The following is a 16,017-nucleotide window of genomic DNA, read 5'->3' on the forward strand; positions in this document are numbered from 1 at the left end:
TGTCATATGGGGGCACAATTAGCCATCCATGAAGAGAGGAGAGAGGAGGAAAAAGAAAAAGAAGGCTTTTTTTTTTTTTCCCAAAGGAGTCCCAGTGATTCAGTATGCATTAGAGAGAAATACAGACTGAAGATGATTGGTTACCCATCTGGAAAGAAGGGAAAAAGGAGTACCTTTGTCCTTTCTCTTCCCAGTGAATACATGGGGCATGTAAGGGAGAGAAAGAAAAGGCATCTCCTTTTTTCTTTTCTCCTTATATCCCCAAGTTCTGGCAACCTTGGCAGAGTGTCACCCATGGGTGCCAAAACGGCTCTCAGCCATGTAACAGGAAGGCCTAAAGGGTAGAAACTGTCTACATTCACATACATGCTGGCCTGCCCTCCCTGCTGTCAGTAACCTCATCTATGCCATGAATACAGGTATGAACCATGTATCCAACCTCCTCAACCATGAAAAGGAGGGAGGCCTAATCGGCAGGAATTAAGCCTACCTGCATTGTGCACCTTGACTTCCATCGTCATCTGTCTCTGGATCCCTCGGGTCCAGTTTTCCTTTCTAAGACTTAAACTCAAAGCTTGGAATTGAGTTTGGGAAAAAAAGGTGCTTCAGGAGGGTGCATGGACTCTTAAGTCCCAGGTGGCTCGTGCTAGACTGTAGCCAGCAGCTGGAAAGGCTGCTCCTCCAGTGTTTCCTTATTATAATCCAAATGTTAAAGTGAAGCTGTGGAAGGGGTCCTCCTCAAACAAGACAGTGAAAAAGGAATCCCACGAATTGGTGTCCTGGCCTATGCCTTCCACTTCCCAAAAAAAAAAAAAAATCCTCTTGCATAGAAAAGCTCCCTGTATTCACAGGGCTGTGTTACGTCCTGACATTGTAGAGAAAAGGAAGAAAAAAAACAGCTTAAGTGCAGGAAGCGGAAGGTGTCTAGGGGAAAAATCCTCTTGCTTTTCTGCAAATGGGTTCCCCCAACAGGGAAAGAAACTCCTAATCACTGCTTCCTCCCACTCTTCTAAGAAGACAGAAACTGCATTGTCCTGAATTACATTTTTGATGACTGGGCCAAGTGCCCATTCTTCCCAGTAATATTTCTGTAGTTTGCAACAACACTGTTAGCCTAGTAAAAGGCAGAGTTGGGTACCATGACAGCCACAATAGAAAGAAGAAAAATGCCATAGAAAAGACTGGATTGGAACGAGGCTGACATTTTCAACTCCCGAGAGCAACGGTGTGGGTTCCTTTTCAGCATCCTGTCCTTTGCAGCTGCACCATTTGTTGTGTTTTTTTTATTGTTTGTTTGTTTGTTTTGAGATGGAGTCTTGCTCGATCACCCATGCTTGAGTAGGGTGGCATGATCTCAGCTCACTGCAGCCTCCTCCTCCTGGATTCAAGTGGTTCTCTTGCCTCAGCCTCCAGAGTACCTGGGATTATAGATATGCAACACCACACCCAGCTAATTTTTAAAAAATATATATTTTGGGTAGAGTTTGGGTTTTACCATGTCAGCCAAGCTGGTGTTGAACTCCTGACCTCAGGTGATTCACCCACCTCAGCTTTCCAAAGTGCTGGGATTATAGGCATGAGCCACCACACCCAGTCACACCATTTGCTCTTAACTAGCTAAGAGGTTTGGTGCTTTGCCTGCCTTCAAAAAAAAGTGTAAGGACAAGAAGCCTCAGAAAAAAAGTGGAGTTATATGTTCACATTCACTCACCCTTCTGACAAATCTCAGATGATTCCCCAGATATGATGCAGGGTTTTTCTTGGCCACTTTGCCACCCAGGGAGCTCCATGGCCAGTGACACCCCCACCTCCACCCTCAGCCTGGGCCTTGCTGGGCCCTGGGCCTGCTGTTGGAGGTGCCCCACTCACTTGGCCTGCCTGTGTTATAGCTTGTACTGGCATATGGTGGTTCTGGAGCTCTTGTCCTGCAGCCAAGAAGAATGAGAATATGCTGATGATTCAAAAGGTGAGGAGGGCAGAGAATAATTTTATTGAGTGATGGAATAGCTCTCAGCAAAGAAGGGACATGGGTGGTCCCCCAACCCTGTAGTAGGTGGTTTCTCTACCAGTGTGGCTGAGTCCAGGGCTTTTATGGACTCAGAATAGGGGAATGCATGCTGATTGGTTTGTGGGTATGCAAAAAAAAAAAAAAAATTAAAACAAAGGTACCACTCAAAGGTGACCACAACAGTGTAAAAAAAACAGTTAGGGAAGCATAGGTATATGTAAAATAGGTGAAGGGTGGAATCCAGCAGAGGAAAATGTGCCAAAAGGGAAGACAGGTTTTTGATCTGGTCTGAGGATTTACCTGGGACTGTCGTTGGCTTGAAGGTTGGGTTTCACCAGGGACCCAACCCTATCTGCTTAGGCATTTGTCTGCCTCCTGTCACTATCAGTATGAAGAAATAACAGACTGGGTAATTTAGAAAGAAAAGAGGTTTAATGGACTCACAGTTCCCCATGACTGGTGAGGCCTCAGGAAACTTACAATCATGGTAGAAGGCACCTCTTCACAAGGCAGCAGAGTAGATAATAAGTGCCAGCAGGGGAAATGCCAGACACTTATAAAACCATCAGATATTGTGAGATCTTACTCACTGTCATGAGAACAGCATGGAGGAAATTACCCCCATGATTCAATTACATCCCATCAGGTCCCTCTCATGACATGTGGGGATTATGGAAATTACAATTCAAGATGAGATTTGGGTGGGGACATAGCCAAACCACACCATCCTACTCCTGGCCCTTCCCAAATCTCATGTCCTCACATTTCAAAACATAATCATGCCTTCCGAACGGTCCCTGAATTCTTAACTCATTCCAGCATTAACCCAGAAGTCCAAGTCTAAAGTCTCATGTGAGACAAGGCAAATCCTTTTTGCCTATAAGCCTGTAAAATCAGAGCAAGTTAGTTACTTCCTAGATATAATGGGGGTACAGGCACTGGGTAAATACACCCATTCAAAATGGGAAAAATTGACCAAAACAAAGGGGCTACAGGCCCCATGTAAGTCCAAAATCCAATAAGGGCAGTCATTAAACATCAAAGTTCCAAAATGATCTTCTGTGACTCCATGTCTCACAGCCAAGTCAGGCTGATGCAAGAGGTGGGCTCCCATAGCCTTGGAAAGCTCCACCACTGTGGCTTTGCAGGGTACAGCCCTCCTCCCAGCTGCTTTCACAGGCTAGCACTGAGTGTCTGCAGCTTTTCCTGGTGCATGGTGCAAGCTGTCAGTGGATCTACCATTCTGGGGTCTGGAGGACAGTGGCCCTTTTCTCACAGCTTCACTAGGCAATGCCCAGTGGGAAATCTGTGGGGGGGCTCCAATTCCAGATTTCCCTTCTGCATTGCCCTAGTAGAGGTTCTTCATGAGGGCTCCACCCCTCAGCAAACTTCTGCCTGAATATCCATGTGTTTCCATACATCCTCTGAAATCTAAGTGAAGGTTCCCAAACCTCAATTCTTGACTTCTGTGAACCGCCCAACACCATGTGGAAGCCACCAAGGCTTGGGGCTTGCACCCTCTAAAGCAATGGCCTGAGATGTACATTTGCCCCTTTTATCCATGGCTAGGACACAGGGCACAAAATCTGGAGACTGCACAAAGTGGCAAAACCCCAGGCCTGGCCCACAAAACCACTTTTTCCTTCTAGGCCTTCAGACCTGTGATGGAAGGGGCTGCCATGAAGACCTCTGACATGCCCTGGAGACATTTCCTCCATTACCTTGGTGATTAACATTTGGATTTTCATTATTGCAACTGGTCATGTGGGCATAGCTAGTATTGATGACTACCTTCTACTACCCATTCTCTATTTCCTTTGTCTTCAGCAAGCACCTCAGCAGATCATGGTTTTTTACCTGGTAGAGTGACTCAAACTTTCATTCCTGAAGGCCATTTGTAGTCCTTCCTGGATTGGGTTGTTGTAGTTTCTGATTGACCTTAATCACAGGGTATGGTAATACTAAAAGATGCCCTAAGGGATCTCCTGTAATTCCATCCATACTCTTCCTTACCTCCACTGTGGAGTAGTAAACTGATTTCATCGTGATAGTTTGGGTCAATCACCCCAGCCAGCACTGTAACGCCCTTTTTAGCCTGTTTACATAGAAGTAGGAGGAGCTCAAAGTGTCCAGGTGACAATCTTCCAGTTTAATGGAATCATTGTTGTGTCCCCTGGTGGCAGCATTCTTCCCTCTAGAACTAAGACCTCTAGGCCAGCAGAATGCAAGGTAACCAGAACAGGAAGCAAAAATTTTGCTAGTGGGCCACTAGGGGTGATGGTGAGTGGTGCCACTTACACTTCCACCCCTTGATTTCTCGATCCATGAATCCTGGATTTGGGAGAAACAGTATCGCATATTGGATGCTGATTTAGAGCTTACACAGCCTTCTGGAGAACTTTGCCCCAGCCCTGCAAACTACTGTCACCCAGTTGGCATTGTAATTGTGACTTCAAAAGGCTATTTCACTGTTCTATCAATCCAGCTGCTTCAGGGGAACATGGTAGGACCATTAAATTCCATTAGCATGAGCCCACTGCTGCACTTCTTTAGCCATAAAGTGAGTGCCTTGGTCAGAGGCAGGGCTGTGTGGAATACCATGATGGTGGATAAGGCATTCCATGAATCCACAGATGGTAGTCTTGGCAGAAGCATTGCATGCAGGACAGGCAAACCCATATTCAGAGTAAGTGGCTATTCCAGAGAGGACAATCATCTTTCCATGATGGAAGAGATTCAATATAATCCACCTGCCACCAAGTAGGTAGCTGACCACCCCAAGGAATGATGCCATATTGAGGGCTCAGCGTTGGTCTCTGCTGCTGGCAAATTGGGCACTCAGCAGTGACCATAGAAAGGGCAGCCTTGGTGAGTGGAAGTCCATATTGCTGAACCCATGCAAAACTTCCATCTCTGCCACCATGGCCACTTTGTTCATGAGCCCATTGGGTGATGACAGGGTGGGGTGGGTAAAGACACTGAGTGGTGTCCATAGAACAAGTCATCCTATCCACTTGATTACTAAAATCCTCCTCTGCTGAGGTCACACTCTGGTGAGCACTCACACGGGATATAAATATCTTCACAGTTTTTGAGCACTTACCTCTTTCTGACCATCCACATATCTCTTCCCCAAATTTCTTTGTCGCCAATTTTCCAATCATGCTTCTTCCAACTCCCTGATCATCCAGCCAAACCATTGGTTACAGCCCATGGATTAGTACATAGCCATTCATCTGGTCATTTTTCCTTCCAAGCAAAGTGTACAACCAGGTGCACTGCTCGAAGTTCTGCCCACTGGTAAGATTTCCCTTCACCCCTGTCCTTCAGGGATGTCCTAGAAAGAGGCTATAGTGTTACAGCTGTTCACTTTTGGGTGGTGCCTGCATATCGTGCAGAGTCATCCGTAAACCAGGCCACAGTCTTCTCTTCCTTTGTCAATTGATCATAGGTTACTCCCTATGAGGCCATCAGTGCAGGCTTGGGGAGAGAAGGCAGGGTGGCGGGAGTGGAGATCTGGGCATTTGCGCCACTTCCTCATGTAATTTATTTGTGCCTTCAGGACCTGCTCGAGCTCGATCATGTATATACCACTTCTGTTTGATGCCAGAACGCTGCTGTGCATGCCTCACTTTATGACTAGATGGCTCAGAAAGCACTCAGTGCAAGATAGGGAGTTTAGGTCACATGGTGACTTGATGATCCATAATCAAATGTTCAGTTTCCACCAAAGCCCAGGAACAGGCCAAGAGCTGTCTCTCAAAAGGACAGTATTTATCTGCAGAAGATGGCAAAGGTTTGCTCCAAAATCCTAGAGGCCTCCACTATGATTCACCTATGGGAGCCTGCCAAAGATTCCAAACAGCATCCCTATCTGCCTCTGACACCTCAGGCACCATTGGAGCTGCTGGGTCATATGGCCCAAGTGTCGGAGCAGCTTGCACAACAGCCTGGATCTATTGCAGAGTTTTCTCCTGTTCTGGACCCCACACAAAACTTGCAGCTTTTCAGGTCACTCAGTAAATGGGCCGGAATAACACCCCTAAATGAGGAATGTGTTGCTTCCAAAATCCAGTTAGGCCCACTAGGCATTGTGCCTCTTTCTTGGTTGTAGGAGGGACCAAATGCAGCAACCTATCCCTCACCTTAGAAGGAATATCTTGGGCCGGGCGCGGTGGCTCAAGCCTGTAATCCCAGCACTTTGGGAGGCCGAGGTGGGTGGATCACGAGGTCAAGAGATCGAGACCATCCTGGTCAACATGGTGAAACCCCGTCTCTACTAAAAATACAAAAAAAAAGTTAGCTGGGCATGGTGGCGCGTGCCTGTAATCCCAGCTACTCAGGAGGCTGAGGCAGGAGAATTGCCTGAACCCAGGAGGCGGAGGTTGCGGTGAGCCGAGATCGCGCCATTGCACTCCAGCCTGGGTAACATGAGTGAAACTCCGTCTCAAAAAAAAAAAAAAAAAAAAAAAATCTTGACAGGCCCCACACCACTGGACCCCTAGAAATTTTACTGAGGTAAAAGTTCCCTGAATTTTAGTCAGCTTTATTTCCCATCCCCTGGCATACAAATGTCTCACCAACAAGTCCAGTGTGCTTGCTACTTCTCGCTCACTGGATCCAAACAGCACAGTGCCATCGATGTAATGGACCAGTGTGATGCCTTGCGGAAGGGGAAAATGATCACGATCTCGTGATAACTCACTCACTATCACGAGAACAGCGTGGGGAAACAGCCCCTATGATTCAATCACCTCCGACCAGGTCCCTCCCAAAACACATGGTGATCATGGGGATTATGATTCAAGATGAGATTTGGATGGGGACACAGCCAAACCATATCAATATCCAAAACCTACAATGCGTTCAAAACAGATCTTGTCACTGTTTATATAGGTCTCCTTATTTCTGTTGGGGTGACTGTCATTATCACAGCCACTCAGGCTCCAGAACTTGGGGTCAGCCTTCACTTCACTTTCTCTGTTTGCCCCAAACCTAGCAGTCACCAAGAAGCTGTTTCTATTGCAGTTTTTTCATCTCCCCCTTGCTGTCCATTCTCATTGCCATTGTCATCCAGACATTTATTATCACATGCATAGGAAGTACTGGGCGTCTGATGGCTAGCCATAACCTACATTACCTACTTCTTTCTATTCCGTTTTTGTTGCTGTTGTTGTCGTTGTTGTTGTTTTTTTGACAGGGTCTCACTCTGGCAGCCAGGGTAGAGTGCAGTAGTGTGATCTCAGCTCACTGCAGCCTCAACCTCCCTGGCTCAAGTGATCCTCCCACCTCAGCCTCTTCAGTGGCTGAGACTACACGTGTGTGCCACCATCCCTGGCTAATTTTTTTTTTTTTGAGACAGAGTCTGGCTCTGTTGCTCAGGCTGGAGTGCAGTGGTGTGATCTTGGATCACTGCAACATCCACCTCCCGGGTTCAAGCGATTCTCATGCATCAGCCTCCTAAGTAGCTGGCATTACAGGCATGCACAAGTGGGTAGGATGACTTATTTTGTGCACCACCATGCCTGGCTACTTTTAGTGGTTTTTTTTGTTTTTTTTTTTTTTTTTTTAGTAGAGACAGGGTTTTGCTACTTTGGCCAGGCCAGTCTCAAAATCCTGACTTCAAGTGATCCACCCACCTCAGCATCCCAAAGTGCTGGGATTACAGGTGTGAGCCACTGTGCCTGGCCTGATTTTTTTATTTTTTGTGGAGATGGGGTCTCCCTGTGTTGCCCGGGCTGGTCTTGAATTCCTGGGCTCAAGTTATCCTCCTGCCTCAGCCTCCCAAAGTTCCAGGATTACAGGTAAGAGCCACCACACCTGGCCTTTATTTTTATTTTTTTAAGAGACAGGGTCTCTTTATGTTGCCCAAGCTGGTCCTGAACTCCTAGTCTCAAGCAATCCTGCCTCAGCCTTCTAAAAATGCTGGGATTACAGATCTGAGCCACTTCACCTGACCTACTTCTGTCTATTCTTGATACCGCTCCTAAATTAGTATTTTTAAATGATGTTTTGTCCATGTTAATTGACTCTCCAAAATGTCTGTCAGCTGCCAAAGAACTGATAGTTACATGTATTGGCCAGAACAAGTTGTACTCCTTAGCCTGACGATGTACTGCTTTATCAGGAGACCTGGCTTTCAGCCATCCGTTTCTTCAACAAATGCTAGCTAAGTTTCCATTCTGTACCAAGCTTTGTCCTAAGTGTTGGGAATATAAGTGAACAAGAGAGACAGTCATTGCCTTCTGTGAACTTGCTGCGTGGTGGGGAAGACAGCCAATTAGATGAACAATTATAGCTCAGGGTGACGAGTGTTGTCATACAGTCAGTTCATGGGGGTTGTAGAAGGCCTGAGGCAGAGGCAAACTTGGGGTGCGTGGATACAAAACAAGTGTCAGAGAAGGCTTTCCTGGGTAAAGAACTTTCAACTTCATTTCCCATTATTTCCCTTCTGCAACTTTCTGTTGCATTATTCATCATTCTTTCCATATCTTATCTTTCCCTCAAGGTCCCTGTTAAGTTTCTTCCCAGATCTCACGCTCCTGGTGGTCATGTTCTTCTCAGCTCTGATTGTATTACTAATTGGCACAGGGACTATGCTAACTTGAATTTATGTATGTGTGCATACACGTGTACGTACACACCCATTAATTTGAATCATACAAAAATTACAGAATATTTAACCATTTTTAGCCCACAAAAATGGTAATTCCATATGGTTCAGCCATATGACTTGAAAACTTTCCCTAGAGCTATCTCTATATAAATCCCCATACAAACTTACAGTTTAGCTTGAAGATACAAACTTATAAGCAGCCCCACAAATGCTCTGTCATATTTCCCACAGAGTCAAAAAAGTGTAAATTCTCATTTACATATTTTACATCTGATCACATGTACACATATAAACCCAAAAAATGACAAACTCATTCACAAATGTCCTCATCTAGTATACACCCAATATGCACACACGAAACCGACAGATGCACGAGATGCTAATCCACACTCTCTCATACACACTCATTATAACCAACACATGAGTGTACACAGAGACCCCCACACATATGCTTGCATACACACATTCATACCCAGATATAACCAGAACAATTCTCAAACTTAACAAAGCCAGGCACGTGGGCATCCTCAGGGGAGAATTTCACCCATTCACTTCTACCCTGTGTTTTTGCAGATCTAAGAGATCAGATAACAAGGTGATACGACTCTGTTTAAAATAGGGATGCATAAGCTCTGAGCAAGAATCCGGAGAACGCTCCTGTGAGTAAAGAGCTTATGCTCTAAGGCACAGAATCTGTAACATTTACCATGGCTACTCAAAGGCCTTTTAGGACTTATGCCCTCGTAAGGTTAATGAGGTATTAGTGTCCCCTGATCCAGGGAAGACCTTTTTGTTGTTGTTTTGAGTCCCTGGCAGGTCAACTTTCCTGCTGGGTCCAGGAAGATGAAAGCCAGATGGAGAAGGTGGGCTGGTAGCAGTTATTGATGTAAATTACGACAAGCAGCAGCCAGTTGTCTTAGGTAGACATTGCAGTGGCAGGAAACTGGCTGTAGCTGATTGAAATCTGAGAGTACAGGGAGGGAAGACTCATTGAGGGAAGACTCGTTGGGGGGTGTGGGGGGGGGTGGGCTCTGTTCCTCTGTTGCATGAGCAAAGCTTCTCCGGCTCCAGTTTCCCTCTGGCTTGTTTCCCCGCCACGCTGTCTTCGTCTGGTTTCCATGGACACCAAGAGCTATCACAGGCACAGCACAAGAAACCCTGAGCAGAGAAAAACATCAGGCCAGGGCTGCGTTTTTAGCTCTTAGGCCCTGTGAAAATTAGGAAGGAACTGTTTCTATAAACTTTTTCAAAGTGTGACATATGATAGAAGAGCATTATACAGGTCATTAGTGTGTGGCCCTCTGAATTCTCATGAAGGGAATACACCTATGTAACCCCAACTCAGATCAAGATCTAGAACATGACCAGCTCCCAGACACCTCCTTATAGCCCTCTTCCATCCCTATCCCCGAAATAACCAGAATCCTGACTCCTCACTCACTGATTAGTTTGATCTGGTTTGAACTTTATATGATTGGAATCATACAGTAATACTCTTTTGTGCCTACCTTCTTCAACTCATCATTACATCTGTGAGATTCCCAGCAGAAGCATGGTATTGTATAGCAATGATTTAGAGTTCCGTTGTTTAAGAATATATCACTACGCCAGGCGCGGTGGCTCAAGCCTGTAATCCCAGCACTTTGGGAGGTCAAGGCGGGCGGATCATGAGGTCAAGAGATCGAGACCATCCTGGCCAACATGGTGAAACCCCATCTCTACTAAAAGCACAAAAAATTAGCCGGGTGTGGTGGTGGGTGCCTGTAGTCCCAACTTCTCGGGAGGCTGAGGCAGGAGAATTGTTTGAAACCGGAAAACGGAAGTTGCAGTGAGCCTGGATCATGCCATTGCACTCCAGCCTGGTGATGGAGCGAGACTCTGTCTCAGAAAAAAAAAAAAAAAGAATATATGACTATGTATCCATTCCTCCACTGCTGGACAAATGAGTTGTTTCCAAGTTTTACTAATAGTAGTGCTACAAATATTCTGGTGCAAAGTGTATATCTGATAAAGAATATATATGTAGACTATATAAAGATTTTTACAGATCAATAAGAAAAAAAAGCAACTCAATAAAATATTAGATAATTGAACAGATACTTTTTTTTTTAGACTAATGAGGTTGAGTGCCTTTTCATATTTTCACTTTCTAAGAGGTATAGACCTAAGAGTTTAATTGCTTTGTCATAGAGTACCTCTGTTACCCAGGCTGGAGTGCAGTGGTAGAGTCATGGATCACTACAGCCTCAACTTCTTGGGCTCCGGTGATCCTCCCACCTCACCCTCCCAAGTAGCTGGGATCACAGGCCTACGCCACCATGCCCAGCTAATTTTTGTATTATTTGTAGAGATGAGATCTCCCTAATGTTGCCCAGGCTGGCCTTGAACTCCTGGACTCAAGTGATCCTGCCTGCTGCCTCCCAAAGTACTGGGATTACAGGTGTGAGCCATTGTGCCAGGCAACAGGTACTTCATATAAGAAGAAACCACCCTTAAAAATATGAAAAGGCACTCAACCTCATTAGTCACCAGGGAAATGCAAATTAAAACTACAATTAGATACCACTACAAATGTCTAAGGAAGGCTAAAATTAAAAGACTAGCAAAATTGAGGGGCCAATGAGAATTTGGAACAGCTGGAACTTTCATTCACTGTTGGTGGGAGTGTAAGTTGACAGTCACTTTGGAAAATTGTTTGGCAGTACCAACCAAAGCTGAACAGACCTACCCTATGACAAAGCGATTCAACGCCTAAGTTTATACCCCTTAGAAATGTGAGTATTGTATAAGTAACGTTGATGAACTTTAACTGCAAAATGTTAAAACTGAGTCAAGCTGCTAATACGCATAATCAATCAGCAGCAGACTGATCATTTAAAATCTTCTTTCAGGGCTGGGCACAGTGGCTCATGCCTGTAATCCCAGCACTCTGGGAGGCCAAGGCGGGTAGATCACCTGAGGTCAGGAGTTCAACACCAGCCTGGCCAACACATTAAAACCTTGTCTCTATTAAAAATACAAAAATTAGCCAGGGGTGGTAGCACACACCTGTAGTCACAGCTAGTCAGGAGGCTAAGGCAGGAGAATCACTTGAACCTGGGAGGCAGAGGTTGCAGGGAGCTGAGATCACACCACCACACTTCAGCCTGGGTGACAGGGTGAGACTCTGCCTCAAAAAAACATAAAATCTTCTTTCAGTTCTCCATTATAAGCAACACTGTTGGCTAGATGTGGTAGCTCACACCTGTAATCCCAGCACTTTGGGAGGCTGAGACAGGAGGAAAACTCAAGACTAAGAGTTCAAGACCAGCTTGGTCAACATAGCGAGGCCTTGTCTCTGCAGAAAAGAAAACGAAATTAGCCTGGCACGGTGGTATGTGACTGCAGTCCTTGCTACTCAGGAGACGGAGGTGGGAGGATTCTTTGAGCCTAGGAGGTTGAGGCTATGGTGAGGTATGGTCATACCACTACACCCTACCCTAGGTGACTGAGACCCTGTGTCTAAAAAAAGTAAAACAAAAATCAACATTGTTTGCAATTTTGAATTGTTATCCACAATTTTTTTTTTTTTTGAGACAAGGTCTCGTTCTTTCACCCAGGCTGGAGTGCAATGGCTCAGTCCCAACCCAGTGCAACCTCTGCCTTCTGGATTCAAATAATCCTCCCACCTCTGCCCCCAGACCAGGTGGGACTACAGGTGCCTGCTACCACACTCGGAATATTTTTGTATTTTTTGGTAGAGATGGGGTCTCATCATGTTGCCTAGGCTGGTCTTGAACCCCTGACCTCAAACAATACACCAACGTCGGCCTCCCAAAGTGCTGGAATTACAGCTTGCACCCAGCCAATCCACAACTTTTGGATATTGTCTCTGCTATAGCTAGTGCTCGACTTACGACCACGATTGGTTCCGACAGACCGGTTGTAACACGATTTGATCGTAAGTTGAGTAGGCTATATGCACACAGAGATGGTAGTGCTGCCGGAAGCTGGTCTGCATTATCGTACGCCCGGCTGGGCAACGTTTGCGCTGCCAGACGTGGAGCAGTCGTGGCTAGTGATTGTGGTCGTAAAGTCGAATGGTTGTAAGTTGCATAGGTCATAAGTCGATCAATACCTGTATATATTTACCCAAATTGTTCAAGAGAGCTGGGTTAAAAAGTAGAGCCCTGTGCCATAGCTCTAAAGATTTCCCTCTTTTCTTTTCTTTCCCTTCTCCCTCTCCCCTCCTCTCCCCTCCACTTCCCTACCCTTCCCTTCCCTTCCCTACATTTTTATTAGGCAATTGGATGCCATTAACTGCAACTAGATATGCAGGTGGAAACACTGGTTTGTGCCAAAATCTCCTCTCCATGAGGAGCCAGAATGGTATGGCTGGAGAACCTCAAGATCTAGAGAAGGGCATTTTAGGAACAGGCCTATATACAAAGGCCATGAGCTGCATGTGAACTTGGCATTCAAAGAACAGAAGGAAGATAGCATTTGAGCACTTCCAGTAATCCTCTAGGTACCTCAGAATGTCTCCCAAGAAATTGGCACCTTGCTCTGAGCTCAATTTTTTCTTGGTTGGGTTAATAATAATTTCCTTTCTTTCTTTTCTTCTCTTTTTTTTTGAGACGGAGTCTCCCTGTCACCCAGGCTGGAATGCAATGGCGCAATCTTGGCTCATTGCAACCTCCACTTTCTCCTGCCTCAGCCTCCCGAGTAGCTCGGGTTACCTGTGTCCGCCACCATGCCCAGCTAATTTTTTGTGTCTTTAGTAGAGACGGGGTTTCACCATGTTGGTCAGGCTGATCTCAAACTCTTGACCTCATGATCTGGTTAATGGTAATTTTCTACCTGTCCATATTATTGAATATCACTTGTTATGTATTCCTTATTGCTACATTCCACTGCTTGTTGGCATCTTTGCTTCATTGTCTTGGCACTTTCAAGATGGCTCAATCCCACGGCTGGCAAGGTGGTGCTGCTTGTCATATGGGAGCTCAGCTGCGGTGGTGGGTGTGAGTGGGAAGCTCCAGTTTCTCTCTCCATGGTCCTCTCCATGAAGAGCTGGAATCTTCACAGTTTGGTGGCTAGATTCCAAAAGTGAGCATTTCAAGAGAACCAGAAGGAAATTGCATTGCCTTTTATGACTTAGTTTTGGAGGTGGCATAACGTCACTAACACCATAGTTACAATTCCACCCAGATTCAAGGCAGAGAAACATAGATCTGTGAAGAGGAGTCTCATGCTCATTCTTAGAATTTCATATGGGAACCTTGAAGACATTATGCTAAGTGAAATAAGCCAGCCATTCTACTCAAATGAGGTGGCTAGAGTACTCAAATTCATGGAGACAAAAGTAGAAGATGGGCGCCAGGGGCTGGGGGGAGGAGAGAAGGAGGAGTTAGTGCTCAGTGGGTATGGAGTGTCAGTTTGGGAAGATGAAAAAGTTCTGGAGACAGCTGGCAGTGATGGTTGTACAACAATGAGAATGTGCCTAATGCCACTGAGCTATACATTTTTAAATGGTTAAAATGATACATTTTATGTTATGTGTATTTTGCCACTATGTACAAAAGGTCATATGAAATGGGAGATGCTGTCACAGCCATTTTTGGAAAAGATGAACCCCCACACACTCTTTTGGATGGTCTGTAGTAGGATGAGCACATGGATGTCTACACGGAAGCATAATATGCCCGCAGACTCAGAACTAAAATCCTCTACCCTAATAAGGAAGGCAGAAAGCCTCAGCGGAGTCAGGGGTCCAAGGTTCTCACATTGCTCAAGAGACTCATCCTCATGCCAGGTGCTTCTCCAAGATTTTTACTCCCCTTTACCATCAGCCTGGTTTCTATGACTCCTCAGAATCTCCCAGTAGTTGGTTTTTTTCCTTCCTTCCTTCCCTCCTTCCCTGCCCTCCCCCCTTCTCCTTCTCTCTCTTTCTCTCTCTGTCTTTCTTGAGGAAGAGTCTCACTCTGTTGTCCAGGCTGGAGTGTGATGGCACAATCTCAGCTCACTACAACTTTTGGCTCTTGGATTCAAGCAATCCTCCCACCTCAACCTCCCTAGTAACGAGGATTACAGGTGTGCACCTTCACACTCAGCTAATTTTTGTATTTTTAGTACAGATGGGGTTTTGCCATGTTTTGCAGGCTAGTCTTCAACTCCTAACCTCAAGTGATTTGCCTGCCTTGGCCTCCCAAAGTGCCAGAATTAGAGGCATGAGCCACTGCGCCCAACCCTGTTATTGTTTTTTAATCAGTGGGAGAGTTCATTGAAAGGGTTTACACTACCATACTGGAAGCAAAACTCCTTAAAAAATTGAATTTGTAGTTAAAAAACTTTCCCACAAAAACTTGGTCATTGAGAGGAATTGTTACCAACTTTTCCGTGTGTATATTAGTTTTCTATTGCTGTATAACAAATTACCACAAATTTAACAGTTTCAAACAATAGACATTACACATCTTGAAGTCCTATAAGTCAGAAGATCAGGCATACAGAGGGTTCTCTAGCCCAGAAATCTCACAAGGGGCCAGGATGATGGCTGATGTCTGTAACCCCAGCACTTTGGGAGGCCGAGATGGGAAGCTCATTTGAGGCATGGAATTTAAGACTAGCCTGGGCAATATAGTGAGACCTTGCCTCTACAAAGAATAATTAGCCAGGCATGGTGCTACACACCTGTAGTCACAGCTACTCAGAAGGCTGAAATAGGAGGATCACTTGAGCCCAGGAGGTCAAGGCTGCAGTGAGCTATGATTTTGCCACTGCATTCTAGCCTGGGCAACAGAATGAGCCTGTTACCAAAAAAAAAAAAAAAAAAAAATAGGTCGGGCGCAGTGGCTCATGCCTATAATCCTAGCATTCTGGGAGGCCAAGGCAGGTGGATCACTTGAGGCCAGGAGTTTTGAGACCAGCCTGCACAACAGGGCAAAACTCTATTTTTACTAAAAATACAAAAATTAGCTGGGTGTGGTGGTGCACACCTGTAATCCTAGCTACTGGGGAGGCTGAGGTGGGAGGATTGCTTGAATCCAAGAGGCAGAGGTTGCAGTGAGCTGAGATTGCACCACTGCACTCCAGCCTAAGCAATGGAGCGAGACTCTGTCTGAAAAAAGAAGTCTCACAAGGCTGCAATGAAGGTAGCAGACAGCTGGGTTGTCATCAGAGCTCAGGACCTCCTATCAAGCTTATTCAGGTATTTGGCAGAATACAGTTACTTCTGGTTGTAGGACTGAGGTACCCATTTTCTTGCTGTTGGCTGGGGTTACTGTCGGCTCCAAGAGGCCACTCTCAGGTCCTTGCTAAGTGTCCCCTTCCATCCTGGAGAACCTTCCTCCTATCCATTGCTTCTCACATTGTTAATATCCCTTGCCAGGAAAAGCCCTATCCTACTTAAGGA

Source organism: Sapajus apella, unplaced genomic scaffold, assembly GCF_009761245.1.
Source record: "Sapajus apella isolate SASKATOON/1434 unplaced genomic scaffold, GSC_monkey_1.0 scaffold31, whole genome shotgun sequence".
NCBI lineage: Eukaryota > Metazoa > Chordata > Mammalia > Primates > Cebidae > Sapajus > Sapajus apella.